Source organism: Microcaecilia unicolor, chromosome 10 (assembly GCF_901765095.1).
Source record: "Microcaecilia unicolor chromosome 10, aMicUni1.1, whole genome shotgun sequence".
NCBI classification, from domain to species: Eukaryota; Metazoa; Chordata; class Amphibia; order Gymnophiona; family Siphonopidae; genus Microcaecilia; species Microcaecilia unicolor.
In genome coordinates, this window is record NC_044040.1 from 45,297,593 (window position 1) to 45,313,294 (window position 15,702).

At 37.9% G+C, this 15,702-nt stretch overlaps 1 protein-coding gene across 1 annotated transcript in view; it reads right to left on the reverse strand.

The window, feature by feature from the left end:
- Positions 1-15,702, reverse strand: part of BRD1 (bromodomain containing 1) — a 306,498-nt gene that overhangs the window by 38,583 nt on the left and 252,213 nt on the right.

Sequence of the window (15,702 nt, forward strand, 5' to 3'; positions counted from 1 at the left end):
GTCTGTGAAGCAGAGGGAAGTGGCAGTAAGACAGGCCTGATGAGTCTTTAAGGGATTGGAAGAGTGATGAAAGAATATAGGGATCAAATAAGGCTTATAAAAAACAGATTATATTAATCAGGAAACACAAAATTTCAGAAACGTGGATAGTGTGTTTTTGTTTTAAAAATAGAGTGAGAACAATGGAATTAGAGGAAAAAACGTGAGGGAGAGGCTTGGGCTGAGTCTCACCTTTTACATAAAGATAAGGTTGTAAAATTAGTAGGGAAGATGAGATCAATATTGTGCACGGATTCCCTGTTCTGGAGTTTTGGTGAAGTAAATGGGGAAATACACTACAGACACCATATAATATGGCTTAAAATAACACGATTGCTTCTGTGGTTGAAGCTTACATCCACCCCCCCCCCCATATTTTTTTTGTTATTATATAATACACTTTATATCTAATATAATACACATTCACTCAGAACACAGTCTTACCTGGACCCCAATATCTGCTTTGTATCAGGTTTATAGAGTATTGGAGAGCATTTAGGAATACTTAACAATAAATTAAGACCTGCCTAGTAATTAAAATATTAATTTATTAATATTTATTACATTTGTACCCCGCACTTTCCCACACATAGCAGGCTCAATGCGGCTTACATAGTAACATAGTACCTCTATGAGAAAAACTACATTGGCTCCCACTTAAATTCATGATGTATTGTAAGCCACATTGAGCCTGCAAAGAGGTGGGAAAATGTGGGATACAAATGCAATAAATAAATAAACAAATAAACAGAGTTACAAAGACTTTAAGAAGATTATACAAATTGTAGTAAACATAATAATAAAGGGGTAAACTGATGAGTAAATTGAGCATAGGAGGGATTGAGTATAGAAGGAAATGAACGTTAGGGAGTAGGCATAGGGAGGATGGAAAGGAAAAAGATAGGTGGTAGCATATGGGTATGGGAGACATGGTCAGTGTATAACAATCGTCGATACAGAATCATGTGAGTAGGCTTTCTTGAAGAGATGGGTCTTCAATGCTTTCCTGAAGGGCAAATGGCCGTTGATTGTTCAAATGGGTCTTGGTAGAGCGTTCCAAAGCTGGCTACCCAAAAAGAAAAATTGGTTGCAAAGGAGGATCTGTACTTAATACCTTTGAACTAGGGATCTGTTCTGACCTGTCAGCAGCTTTTGACATGGTAAATCATGCTCTTAGAGCAACTACAGAAGGTTGGCTTTGGTGGCTAGGTCTTGTATTTACCTCTCGTCTGTGGGGATGGATGTAATGATTGGGCAGTCTAGGTCAGATTCACAGAATAGCACTGTGTAGTTATATCAGTATATCTCCCTAATTAACATTTTTATGATTCCAGTCTAAAGTTGCAAGAGAAGCTGCTTTTTTTGTGTGGTTCACTGCTACGTAGACCACATCAAATTCAACTGGTGGCGCTGATCGAAATTGATAGATTACAAGAGATAAAATTGGTAGATGATAGCCATACATAGAGAATCTTTGATTATTGTAAAGAAAAGTGAAGCACTGTGGGTAGACACTAATTATCCTCACCTACATTTTCAAATTTTACCAGAGGGGGAAGTAATTAATATTCAGTCCAAAATTAGATATTTGGTTGGATGAGAATTGTGCTTTACTCATTAGATTACCATAGTGATTAAAGCAGGTTTTGAATGGCTTCGTAGGTATATTCCTACCTCATTTTAGAAATCTGGCCACAGTTGTACATGCCTTAATGTTTACCAGAATGGACTACTAGAACGTGCTATATATTAATCTAGCAAAAGTTAAATTAAAAAGGCATCAGTAGTTACAAAATATGGCATCTGCATATAATAAATATAAACCACTTTGGTTGTACCACAGAAAAGCAGTATATCACATCCATGATCTTTGACCCTTTATTAGCCTTTTAATGAGGGGGAAGGGGAGACTATACCCTAGCGATTATGTAACACCACTGATAAAACAATTACACTGACTGCCAATACTTTTGAGGCTTAAAATGCAAGCTCCAATTAAGGTAGCACTTCTCAACCCTCTTCCTGGAGACACAGCTAACCAGTCAAATTTTCAGGGTTATCACAATGAAGACCCATTGTATGCAGATCTCTCTTATACATATGCAATCTTCAATATATATTCTGAAAAGAGCACAGATGTTCCAAGAGGCTTTTGGCTGAGGGAACAGGAATTGAAAATTTATCCTATTAAAAGGTTACAGTACTTTGCTACTGGGGTAAAATGTTGTGTTTCTGGAGAGGTGGTGAAGGGGGAGGGGACATTAGAGGTAGCTAAATAATAGAAATGTTAGGGTGGGTTTGGTTATGATTTTTTTAAATAGCAATTTTTATGTATAGATTTGTACATCGCTGCAAGCAAAAGTAGGAACAATTACATTTATTATAAACTATTAAAATGTATACTTTAAAATGCTAAAGGGTAAAGTTACTTACTTGTAACAGATGTTCTATATAGACAGGTGAATAAACCACACACAAGTAGATGTCATTTGATAACAGCAGGACAAAACAGATTTCCCTGAGTAAAGTTCTAAAGATGAATTACCCTTTTGGCACACAGCAGTCTCTCCTCAGTTAGTTTAAAGCTTACAGGCAGCTTTTGGAAAGGATGGTCTCCAATTAATCCTGCTGCCTATAGAGAATACTTGTTACAGGTCATCAAATTTGCTATTTTCTGTTTCAAGCATGACTGAATGAATCACACCAACGGATGACTTCCAAGCTCAAAATTACTTCAATATCTGAGAATCATCCTCTTGTTAAAGAAATAATCAATTGATACATTTATGTGAGTTGTACAGTTTTTCTGCTCAACACAAGTAGATCTCTACTTCAGGAAGCAGGTAAAAGTGTCTCGGAAGCCTTTAATGGAAGAAGTAACTAACTCGCTAGTCATGCACAAGGACTAACACCAGCCACATATACTGTGGGAGAACTCGTACTACAGCTGAAATCATATTTGTGCACCTTTCTGAATTCAGGTGAAACTAAGTTACATTAACAGGAGTTAGAGAATAAGGGAACTATTTATATGTTCCACCTCTGCTTACACACTAGGCTATCTAGTACAATGTTTTATTTTGTTGGCACTGAAAGTAGCATACTTTGCAATAATATGTTAAATATTTTTTTTCTGCTGAAATTGTCTATTACCTATATCCAGATTGTTTTTGCTGTATCTTCAAAAAGGCAATAAATAAATCCTAATAAATATAGTCAGACTGTCATCATTGCTTGACTGAAGGCACTGTTGCCTATGGAAGGCAGTCCAATCAGTAATGTGAAAGTTATTATAAGGCGCATGGATCTCAAAGCTATACTTCAAATATGCTTTCTACTGATGCAGACTTTGATTTATCTTGGTGGCAAGCAAGAGGACTGCTGTGTATGGGAAGTGCTGTATTCAAAATTACTATAGTTATGAGCTCTGGGACACCTGTTCTTTCCCAACATCAGAGGACACCACCTACTTGTGTGGCTGATTCAACTCTTCAATTTGACAATGAAAAGAACAAATAAGAAACAAAGAGGGGCATTTTCGATATGACATCTAAGTCCGACTTTAGAGGTTTTGCAAAAAAACGTCCAAAATTTAAATAGGAAAGAAGGTCATTTAAAAAAAAGAAAAATGTCTTCCCCCCCCCCCCCCCCCCAAAAAAAAAAAAAAAAAAAAAATACTGTTTTGATCAAAGTGCTTTGTGATTTGGGCATTTTATTGTTTTGATGCATTTTTGAAAAAAAAACGTCCAAGTGCAAAACGCATAAAATCAAGCCATTAGGATGTAGGAGGTGCCAGAATTTTAAGTAGACTGGTCCCCCTGACATCCCTAGGGGGCACTGCAGTGGACTTCATAAAATGCTCCCAGGTACACATCTCACCATTGATCCCTTACCTTGTCTGCTGAGCCCCCCCAAAACCCATAACCCCCAACTGTATACCGCTGCCATAGCCCTTATGGGTGAAGGGGGCACCTATATGTGGATACAGTGGGTTTCTGGTGAGTTTTGGAGAGCTCAGTTTCCTCCACAAGTGTAACAGGTTGGGGGAGGTAGGAGCCTGGGTCCACCTGTCTGCAGTGCACTGCACCTACCACTAGATTACTCCAGGGACCCGCATGCTGTTCTAATGGACCCGAGTATAACATCTGAGACTGGCATAGAGGCTGGCAAGTAATGTTCTTAATCACATTTTTTGGGGGGTGGGAGGTGGTCAGTGACCACTGGAGGAGTTAGGGGAGGTCATCCTCAATTTCCTCCAGTGGTCATGTGGTCATTTAGGGCACCTTTTAGTGCCTTATTCATTATAAAAAAATGTCTAGCTCAAAACGTATTAGTTTTAGTCCTGGACGGTTTTGTTTTGTTCCATTATGGTTAAAAAATGTCCAAAAGTTAGGAATGCCCAGATCCCGCCCTTAACACGCCCATGACACACCCCCTTGTGATTTGAACACACTTCTGACGGACTTCAAAGAAAAAAGTAGAAAAAAGTGGTTTTGAAAATACGTGAGAAAAACGTCCACATTTTTTTTTATTTTTTGTTACATTTGTACCCCGCGCTTTCCCACTCATGGCAGGCTCAATGCAGCTTACATGGGGCAATGGATGGTTAAGTGACTTGCCCAGAGTCACAAGGAGCTGCCTGTGCCTGAAGTGGGAATCGAACTCAGTTCCTCAGTTCCCCAGGACCAAAGTCCACCACCCTAACCACTAGGCCACTCCTCCACTCCATGCAGGTTTATGCAATTTTTTGGACGTTTTTCTCTTTTGAAAATGTGCTCCAAAGTCTACAAAATAAGAATAGCAACAACAACAACAAAAAAAAAAAAAAAGAGAAAAAACCATGCGGGAAAAAGAAAGAAATACACATTTTCCCTGGGTTTTAAATATTTTTATTTGGTGTCTACATTTTTTAAATTTCCACACCTGAATATGGGGACTACAGTAAAAAAAAAATAATGCGAACCAAAGATTACTGCCATGCTTGTAGCAAACACTAAGCCTTCTAGATCTCTTGTAACAGTAGGTTAGGCTTAGTTGGTACTCAAAGATGATGAAGATGATTATTTTAACCCCAAAGACAAAACAAATCTATACATGTTTTTGCAATTATAAATCAACTGATTTATAAAATGATTTGCCTTTTATGACTACAGGAAATAAAAACACAAAGTGCTCAAGATCATGTGCAGTAAAGTCAATAACACAAACCATTACAATGAGTATAGCTGAAACATTACTATCAGATAAGATCCATACCATTATTGAGAGAGCAACAATGTGTGTAAAGTGGGATATGAATACAAAAATATTTTATCCTGCTCCTCCGTTTCCTTTGATTTTGATTCATGTTATCATTTGGTTACTTTTTTTTTCTTTTCACTGTGTGCTTTTTGCAAATGGCATGAATAACACCATAGAAATGATCAAAAATAAAAGTTTGTTTACTTTTTATGTCCCTCTGTTTAGAAAAAGACACAAGTGCCCAGCCCTATTGTATTACACCATATTCTAGCTATGCCACGAGTTGGTTATGAAAGGTTGAATTCACTATTCTGAATCCTCAACCAAACACTACTCACCCTCATAAAAAAGATAATATTGCACAGTTCAACAGAGTGGTGTTTTAAAGTATTTTTTTCCTTATTACTATTTTTTGTGTGTTTTATGTATATTGTGGTTTTAGTCTATTATTGCAAGCTGCTTTGTATTTACATTTTGCTGAAAAGGCAACAAAAAATGCTATCTTAAAACCTTACACTGCATTGTTAGTAAAGGCTGGTGAAAGTGGACTTGCCTTTTTCACCAACTTTTGGAAAGAATCATTTAAAAATGGATGGAAATTTAAGGACACATACTTGCAAACAGACTGAACAGGATCTTTCAAAATAACTCTCTCTCTCACCATAAAAGGTGGAAAATCAAGCACTATTAAAAACTTGAAACTCTCCGGAAGGCAACTTAAATCCCAGCTAAACCTGTCATCATAAAGGATGGATTCCTTTAATTTCACCTTTATTTGATATACAACCTATCAAATAAAAATCTAAGCGGTTTACAATTTGAAAAGCAAATATAGGAGAAAGACTTCGGAACCAACCTAATGCTCAATCCAAAATCAAAAAATATATTAACAAAAAATAACAGACAGGAGGAGGGAAAGGAAACATGACAACTCAACGTCAGATGCTGTAGACAGGTCTGAGTAATAAGGCGGAACTGACAATGTTCTAATTGGGAAGATATGCTTGCATAAATTGTATATTGTTTGTGCAGATTTGAATTTCTTAAATGAGGTCTCAATATGTCAAGAGGAAAAATATTACAAAGAGTAGTCACTTAACCCTGCATTGCCGCAGGTACAAATAAGTACCTGTATTGATACTAAATAAACCGCTTTGAATGTACTTGCAAAACACAGAAAGGCAGTATGTCGTCCCATTTCCCTTTCCCCTCCCCCATATAGTGATGCCCATATATGGATGCCTGACCCCTAGCAGTAATACCACAATGGTACCACCAGAAGTCTTGGTGGCATTAACAGAGACTCCAGTGACTCCTGGTAAGCCAAGGAGGTTGATTGGGAGTGGGGGGGAGGCTGCTTCTATGAAGATTTGACCTTCAAGAGGAAGAGGGAGGGATGAAATGTGGTGGGTAGTTGCCCACACACTTGGGTGGGCTTCTATAGAGGGAGGGGTGGACATCAGGGAGTTCCAGACATTGGGTTTACAGTTGCCCCTTCCAGCAGGCACTTATATGTGACTTGGTGAAGCTATGAATACTGACATCTCTTATTTTCAGTATAGATGTTGATTCAATGGTGAATCCATGTCTGTACTGTAGGTCCACCCAGGACACACCCTCTCCCCACGCCCCCCTTGTCATTTGTATATAGTTAGCTTCAAAATGTGTAAATAGCCCCTGTTCTGAAATCACTCAAAGAAATGTAGAAGTTCAGAGTAAGCGAAGGAAAAATTTAAAAAGTCAAACATAAATCCTTCTCTCATGCCATGAGTTGCATATACAATGTCCCTTCTTAATTTCAGGCATAAACACCACACTATTTTTAGTGAAGAAAAAGGACCTTAGTGTACAATAGGAAGTCAGTGATGATTAAAGATCAAGCAAAAAAAACCAAAAAAACACACACACACATCACTGGTCCCAGAAAACTCCACTAAAAATTATCAAACCCTCAGTGCATAAATATCCAGTTATTAATACATTGTCATAAGAATCTCAAAAAGGCTTTTTACTTCACTGAAGTTGAAGGGAAAAAATGTAACACACTGGCAGCATTTTCAACGCTGCAGTAGAGGTGCAGTATCCATGAACAAAAAGTCAGTCTTCCATCCAAACATCAAGGGATCTTTTATCTTTTTATGACTGAATATGAATTTGAAGTTTCAATTGAAATATAGCACAGACAGGATGGCATTTTTAGATATCCTAATTATTAAGAAGAATGGTAAATGGGTCATTGACATTTATAGAAAACTGATTGATATAAAATAAGCTTCTACATTATGAGAGTTGACACAGTAGAGTCTAAAAAAGAAATTTGCCTTACAATCAGATTTTAAGAGCCAAAAGGGTATGTTCTGATTATGCTACATATGAGACATAAGTGGGGAATCTTAAGTTGAGATTTTGTGAGATAGGTAGCCTATGAAATATATTAACAAAGGCCATAGGAGAGCGAGACTTGAGACTTAAGGATAGAGAAGTATGTAAAAAACAAAGTAGTGTGTAGTTTAGAGTAACCTACTAACATAGTAGATGATGGCAGATAAAGACCCATACAGTCTATCCAGTCTGCCCAACAAGATAAACTCATTGCGTAAGGTATGATGTGATACTACATATATATATATATATATATATATATATATATATATATATATATATATATATATATATATATATATATATACTTGATCTTGATTTGTCCTTGCCATTTTCAGGGCATAGACCATAGAAGTCTGTCTGGCACTGTCCTTGTTCTCCAACTTCTGAAGTTGTCATTGAAGCCCCACTCCAGCCCATCCACATCTGTCCAGCCACGATAAGGGCACAGACCGAAGTCTGCCCAGCACTGGCCTAGCTGTCCAGCCACAATCAGAGCACAGACATTGGGAAGTTTAATAATTTATCCTATGACATTGTTGGTATTTTGAGAAAATATTGGTATTTGGTCCAATCAATTGAGACCTTCTCTGATAAAAAGTTAATGGTATCATATAAGAAAAGTAGGAATCTGAAGGACATTTTGGTTCCATCAACATTTGGTAAGAACTCTGATTTTAGGATGACCGTTCTGCAGGGACATTACCTATGTGAAAACTGCTGTGTGTGTTGTGTTAATAAAATTGTTAGATCTTTTGAACACCAAGTTACTGGCAAATGGTATATATGAAAACATTTTTTAAACTGTAAAACAGAAAATAATTTATGCTTGTTTTTGCCCTTGTAACCTCATATACATTGGAAAGACCAAACAAGCTTTGAATAAAAGATTGATAGAACACAGTAGTGCTATAAAGAGAAAGATTATGGATAAACAATTAGTTGAACACTCTGTAAAGATGAAATTGAAGATTTCAATTTTTTTGTGTTACATAGACCAGTCATTCCTTGGAGAGGAGGTGGCATAGATAAATTATTGATAAAGACTGAGCAGAGATGATATTTGAATTCAACACTGTTAACCCACATGGTTTGAAAAATGAATTGGATCGGCTTGCTTGTCTATAAATTAAAAAAAATATGCTTTTCATTTGTTTTAGCTGTTTGACCATTTACATCTGCATTTAAGTGTTGGAATTACTGTTGCAGCTTGCCTTTTAAGAAAGTTTAAAATTTTCCTAAAACATTATCTAGCTCCTACTGAGTTGTTTAAAATCTATTTGAAAAATGTTTTACAATATTCTTGGGATCCATATGTAGTTAGCCATATTTAACTATTTGCCAAGGAGTTTCAAACTTATCAATCAGGAGGGAGCTTTTGATTCTATTAATTTTCCAGATAGCCTGGATGTCTCTAAATTCCTTGAATCCTCTCAAGATATCACAACTAAGAAAGGTACTTTGCTAGCTGTGTTTCAATCAAAATCTCTCTCAGAGATTCTTCTGCTGTCCCCTCACTTCTTGTTGCAAGCAAGACTCACGCTTCGGCTGTAATAATGCTCAGTTTGCCTGTGATTTTTAATATTGTCCACTAAAACCTGAAACTGGTGAGGTGTGGAAAAAAAACTTGCAAGAGTACAGTGTACAAAAACTTCCACAAACCGAAAATGTCCGGATTAGGTTATATAAATGACAGTGTTACTCCCACTGTCTACGGATACTGAGATTCAAACCAAGAAGAAAAAAGGCCTCAAAGAGTTCATAGATAATCAAAGTTTACCAGAGCTCAACAGATCCATATGATCTTCTCTTCATCGACTGAAAAAAAGACCTTCCGCTTATGGTCAACTTCAGACTCATCAAAAACCTCTCTTTTTAATTTTATTTTGTTCTTTTTATATTATGTATTTTTATATTTCTCTCAAATACATTCACTCCCGCTTAATGTAGTCACTTGATACGAAAATGCTTCACCAGAGGGACAGCAAGCATATATATACGCCAAATGCCAAAATGGTAGTATCGTACAGACACTTATCTTTTAAAGTCTGTATTTTGTTGTCAGCACTACGGGATCATGTGCTGTGCCGTGTTATCTTCAACCCTTGCCCCAAACCAATGGTGGCCAGCGTTTCACGCTGCTGCTTCAGGGTCTTGGTGACAGGACTAAAGGACCAGAACCTTGCTAAACGGAAAGCACCCCTCCTCCCTTGCGGGAGCTGCTGGGATCAGGTGGTAGCAACACTTTCGTAGCATGGGCGGAACTGATGTGCCATAAGAATATCCAAAAGGAAAAAATCCTCCAGCTTAATTTATATCAATTGTAATATTTCAAAACAGTCAAATTCTTCATTGCTATTATAGTTACATTACAAAACCTACTTGCTGATTGTTCATAAAAACTATCTCCAAAGAGAGGGGGGAAAAAAAGGAGATGAAAGAGGTACCACCATGGAAACAAAGACAAAGGCAGACCTCCTACCAATATATTTTTTTTTAAAGCTTGTCTTGAATTTTTCAGGGTAGAGAGTCAATGCCCACACCCATAAAAATACTCCGAAGAAAAAAAAACATACTTGCACATGAGGGCAAACAAATGTAGATTTTCCAAATATGTAAACTTGAGACCCCAAAACTGAGAATTAAAGCCTTTCAGAACTCAAGAGTCTTCCAACCCATTTTGCCTATAACAACGGGCTTCTTCAGGAAAAGTTGTCCTTTCAGTGTAGTCTGTGCCTTCTTCCAAGGATTCAAGAGATCTTCCAGGCTGGGGAAATATCTATTTAGAAGCAGTCCAGAGCCCATGGAAGTATATTTCTAGCATATACACAATTCAGTCAGCTCTTCTCAAAACTGAAGAGTCCTAATCGTTAGTTGTTCCTTCAGAAAGCAACCTTCCATCCCTTAGCAGTTTCTCATATTTCTGTGTTTTATAGTTCTTCTATATCTGTTTTGAGATGGGGCACCCAGAAGTACAGCAACACCATGGATTTATACAGAGGCATTATGATATTCTATGAATTATTTTCCATTCCATTCTGAATCCTTCCTAACATTCTATTTTCGTTTTTGACTGCCACTGCACAGTGAATTGATGCTTTTACAATGAATCCAACATTCTTTCCTGGGACTGCTAGTATGGAAAGTGACATTGTGTACCTACAGTTAGGAGTGCTTTATCCATTACGTAACACTCATGCACATTAAATTTTATCTGCCATTTAGGTGCCCAGTTCTCCAGTTTCTCCTATACTGCCCTAAGCTTACGTCTAATTTAATTACTTTGAATACTCTGTGTCATCTGCTAATTTGATTTACATATTATCTTCTTTTCTAGATCATTAAATATGTAAAACCAACCCCAGCACAGATCCCAAGGCCCTCCACTATTTCCCTCTCCCTACCGGCAAAACTGAAGTTTTAGGGGACCTTTTACTAAGCTGCAGTAAGTTTTGCACTTACCACACGTTTAAAAGAAACATTAACATGCGGTAAGTCCAAAGCCCCAAATTTGTCCCGCATTTACTGCACTGAGCAGTCAGTTAAAACAGCACAGACACTATGGTACATACTGTGCCTGATAGCAGCAGTGCAGGCCCGCTGCAAATAGATAAAACAGAACTGACATGGTAGCTCAGCCACCCTCCAGTCTCATCACTTGCAGCAATAAACCCCCAATCCCTTCTCCAATATCAAGACTGCCTCCTAATCTCATCTACGACATCCACACAGTAACTTGATCACATCCACGTCAAGCCCCGCCCTTGCCCCATTTCCAAAATGGTGCCTATGATCCCTAGTGGTAGTCTCACAGTACAACTGCTAGGGGATATACTTCCATATAAGGAGAAATGTCCTAGAAGAAAAACTGCTAGACTACTGCTAGGGGTCATAGGCCCCATTTTGGAGAAGGTGCCAACTCGAGCAGCAGCAGAGAGTGACTGCTGCCACCTAGGACCCACTAAACTAATGATGATACCCCTGAGTAAGTCCAGGAAGGCGAAGAATCGGGGTCTGGAGGGGCAGGTTTGATGTTGAGGATGGAGTCAGAGAACAGGGGTGATGTTGTGGTAGGGATAAGGAGGAGGCAGTTATAGCAGCCAGGAAAGGGATTTGAGATGTCACGAAGGGGATCAGAAATGCTGAGGGCTGTGCAGCTGTGGCACTTCACCTTTCAGCAGCTGTGTTAAGGGACTGCCAGCAGCGCAACTGCACTTACCACTTCCTCTTGAGGTGGTGGTAAGTTCAGTTGCGCTATTGGCACTCATGACAGCTAGCATGTAGTAATGACCCATGTGATGTCACAGCTGACCACACCTCTGCTGTCCCATGGCATGCCCAGATTCCCTACTCGTGTGGTCAGCAGCAAATGCAGGAAGTTTACCACAAAAGTAACTTTTTGGCACAGGAGACAGTAGCACAAATCTGTGCTACTGTCTACTACACGGCAAACCCGCGTTAGCTGCTCAATGCAACTTAGTAAAAAAGCTTCCTTTAGTCCTACTATTTACATCTTGTATTTTAACCAGATGCCAATCCACAGTAACAACCTACTACTATTATTACTTTTTTTCTATAGAGCTACTAGAAGACTATGGAGATTATTTTACAAGCATCTACATGTGGAAATAATAGTATTTACATGTGGAAACAGTGATGTAAAAAAGCCATTATTACCATTTCTGAATCCCTAGAATAAGAAATTTCAGGGGACATGGTATGGCATGCTGAAAATGTATATGTGCATTCGCCATCTTAAAATAATACTTCATATATGTTCATATATGTTTGTTGATCCACACCTACCCTAGCTTTAAATTAGTCACCTTGTTTTCTAACTTCTCTTACTCATCTATATATTCCATTTTTGTTATACCCTATGCTGTCTATTAAAAATGTTCTATTACATATTAGGTTGACATTGTATGTACTATACCATACTTTGTATTGTTATTTGAATATTTTTACTGCTGTAATGTCTATTGCTTATGTTTGATTTATTCCTACTGTACACCGCCTTGAGTGAATTCTTTCAAAAAAAGCGGTAAATAAATCCTAATAAATAAATAAAAAAATATATATTAAAACAAATTTCACTATTGGGATTTGCACCAGTTCAGAGCATGAACATGGATTAAGGGAGCAATTCTCCTAAATCCCCATTTTTATTTCCACCTCCAAATTTATATATATATATATATATATATATATATATATATATATATATATATATATATATATATATATATATATATATATAAAACTGAGACTTTATTAGTTACTCTGACACTTACAAAAGTTATGTTAGTAAAATGGCCACACTACACATGCAAGTAACAGCACTTTCAACTGGAACTTGCTAAATCATCACTTTTATGTACAAGCTGGCAAGCTGAAGCTGCTCTTTTTGTGCTTGTTGTGTATTTGCAAAATGGCCACTCCCACTGTTTATGTCTGCAAATACAGATGCACTACTGCACATCCTTATTTTACAAAAAAACTCTGTGTTCAGTGGAGCCTTTTCTAAAACACAGGGTGAACGGAGTACATCCCGATTTGGACATCTCAACAGCCTATGCAACATCGGTCTTAATGCCTCATGCTCTATGACTGTAATTTCTTGAATATTTGCATGTACCTATGAGGTATGGAACAGATGCTGCTAAAATAAAACTGCCCATATATAAAAGCAGTATGTAATCAAAGAGCCAATTTTCTATCAGATGATGATGATGATCCTGGGTTCCTTACAGGAAGAAGTGCTCCAGCAACTAGAAAAAACACACACATGGTAGGGGGCCTAATGTTTACATATGAGGAGACCTTTTCTGATGCTGTAGTGATCCTGTGACCACCGAATAATGTGATTTAGTATTAGAGCACAGGCAATGCAGGCACATTCTAAAGTGAGGGCCCTAAAGTGCAGTAAAATTAATTCTGTGAAGATGCTGGAGTAACTCAAGGAGTTATTACTGTATGGGAATATCTAGAGGAAGTAGAAAAGCAGTGGACAAAACTGAAAGATATTGCTAGGTCAACAAACCTCTCTGCAATGAAAAGAAAATAAATGAAAAAAGATGCTTGTTTTCTAACAAGTAAAAAAGATTAACGCTAATAAAATGCAAGAGATCAAAGAGAGAGGAAGACAAGCACAAATGTCAGGAAAATATTAAGAGAAGTTGGTTAAAGTTGTCAGGAAAAAAAAAGCAAATGGAAGAGAACACACATCTAAAGTGAGGAGGTTAGAAACTGGCTGAGTGGGAGGCAACAAAGGAACAAGGTAAACAGAGCACACTGAGGAAGAAAGCAAATCTCTCTCATGATTACTCATTGTGGATAATCTGAAATCCTGATTGGCTGGGGTGCCTCCAGGACCTGGCTTGTGAACCACTGCTATATGTAATTCTGGAGACTGTACTTCCAAAGAATAAAAACCAGATGGGTGGTTACCAAAATGGTCAATGATCTCCTTCACAAAGCATGCAGGAACATAAAGACTTAATTATGTATATCTTAAAAAGAGGCAGGACAGGGGAGATAATACAGAGGACATAATTGTATAGGAGGCAGGCCTCTTAAAAAAAAAGAAAAACTCTGAAAAAAGGGGACATAAGATGTGGATGAAAAGGGGTAGACCCTGGAGTAATCTAAGGGCAGTGCTTTTCTTTCAGCTATCTCCTGGAATGAGACTTAACCCAGTTGGGTTTTCAGGATTACCAAAATGAATACGTATTACACAAAGATCTGAATCAAATGGGCCTCCAATATATGCAGATTTTTCATGCATCTTTATCATAGTGATCCTGAAATCCTGATTGGCTATGTATGCCTTCGAAAGAGTACTGTGAAGTATGGATCTAAAGAACATTCTTTATTGAAAGTGCGGTGGATGCATGAAGGTGGGGGAGATGGGAGCTGCCCCAATTTGAGAAAGCGTGAGATGAATAGATGATATGAATGAAAGATTATAGAACTGAATGGACGGTGTAAATAACAGACAAGATCGACCTTATGGTCTTTACATATCATTTTCTCTGTTTCTATGTCTAGTTAAATCTACTATTTTTGCCTTATTAAAACTTCCCATCCCTTCTCCACTTCCCTTACCACTGACAACATACTCAGGTGATGTAAAGAACCCTTCAACAAACAGGCAGGGTGGAAGAATCTTTCTAGACCAGGGGTAGGCAAATCTGGTCCTCAAGTATCACGACAGTCAGGTTTTTAGGGCATTCAAACTAAAAGATACAAATGAGATATATTTGCTTACAATAAAGGAAGTACTGTACATGGAAATGTGTCTTTTGCATAATCAGTATATGTTAAAAACTTGACCAGCTTGTAACATTCGAGAACTGAAGTTGTTCAACTGAGTGCCACTGCTCAAGCTCACGGATGTCAATACAGGATTGAGAGCCATTTTCCCACCCTCCCCAGCAGTGAATACATTTTCTCTGTGGTATGCCCAATACCAGAGAATCTCAGTGGAAGCAAGCTTGAACTATGTAGCCTTTCCTGCCATGGTGCCCAGTGCTGCAGCCTGCACCACAACAGAAGTCCTCAACCTTAAATGAATGTCACAAATGTGGCATTTAGAAAACAAAAATGTCAAACTAACCCTTTTATATATTTTTCCCAACTTAATTTTCTAAGGCCAATCGTTTCTCTGGCTGTGAGCACTATGATCTTAGATATTTTCTATCTCATCAGAAACTATACCACTAGATCAGCAGATCTGAATATCAACACTGGTAGTTGTGTGGCATTGCCTGGTTCCATACTGTTAACAACTGAAATTGAAAGTTCTCTTACTAATGCACAGAATAGTAAAGGTTCCAAAAAAAACGGTTATAGAATACTAGCCTAAGCTGGCATTTTAGGCGCCAACAGTTACATTGAGTCAATAGCAGTTGTGTCCGGAAGAGCACATAACTTATCGCATTCTATAAGTTACATGTGTAATCCAGAGACATACCCATGACCTACCATACTCTGCTCATGTTTATGCCCCTTTGCACTTATGTGCTAAGCGGCGTTGGC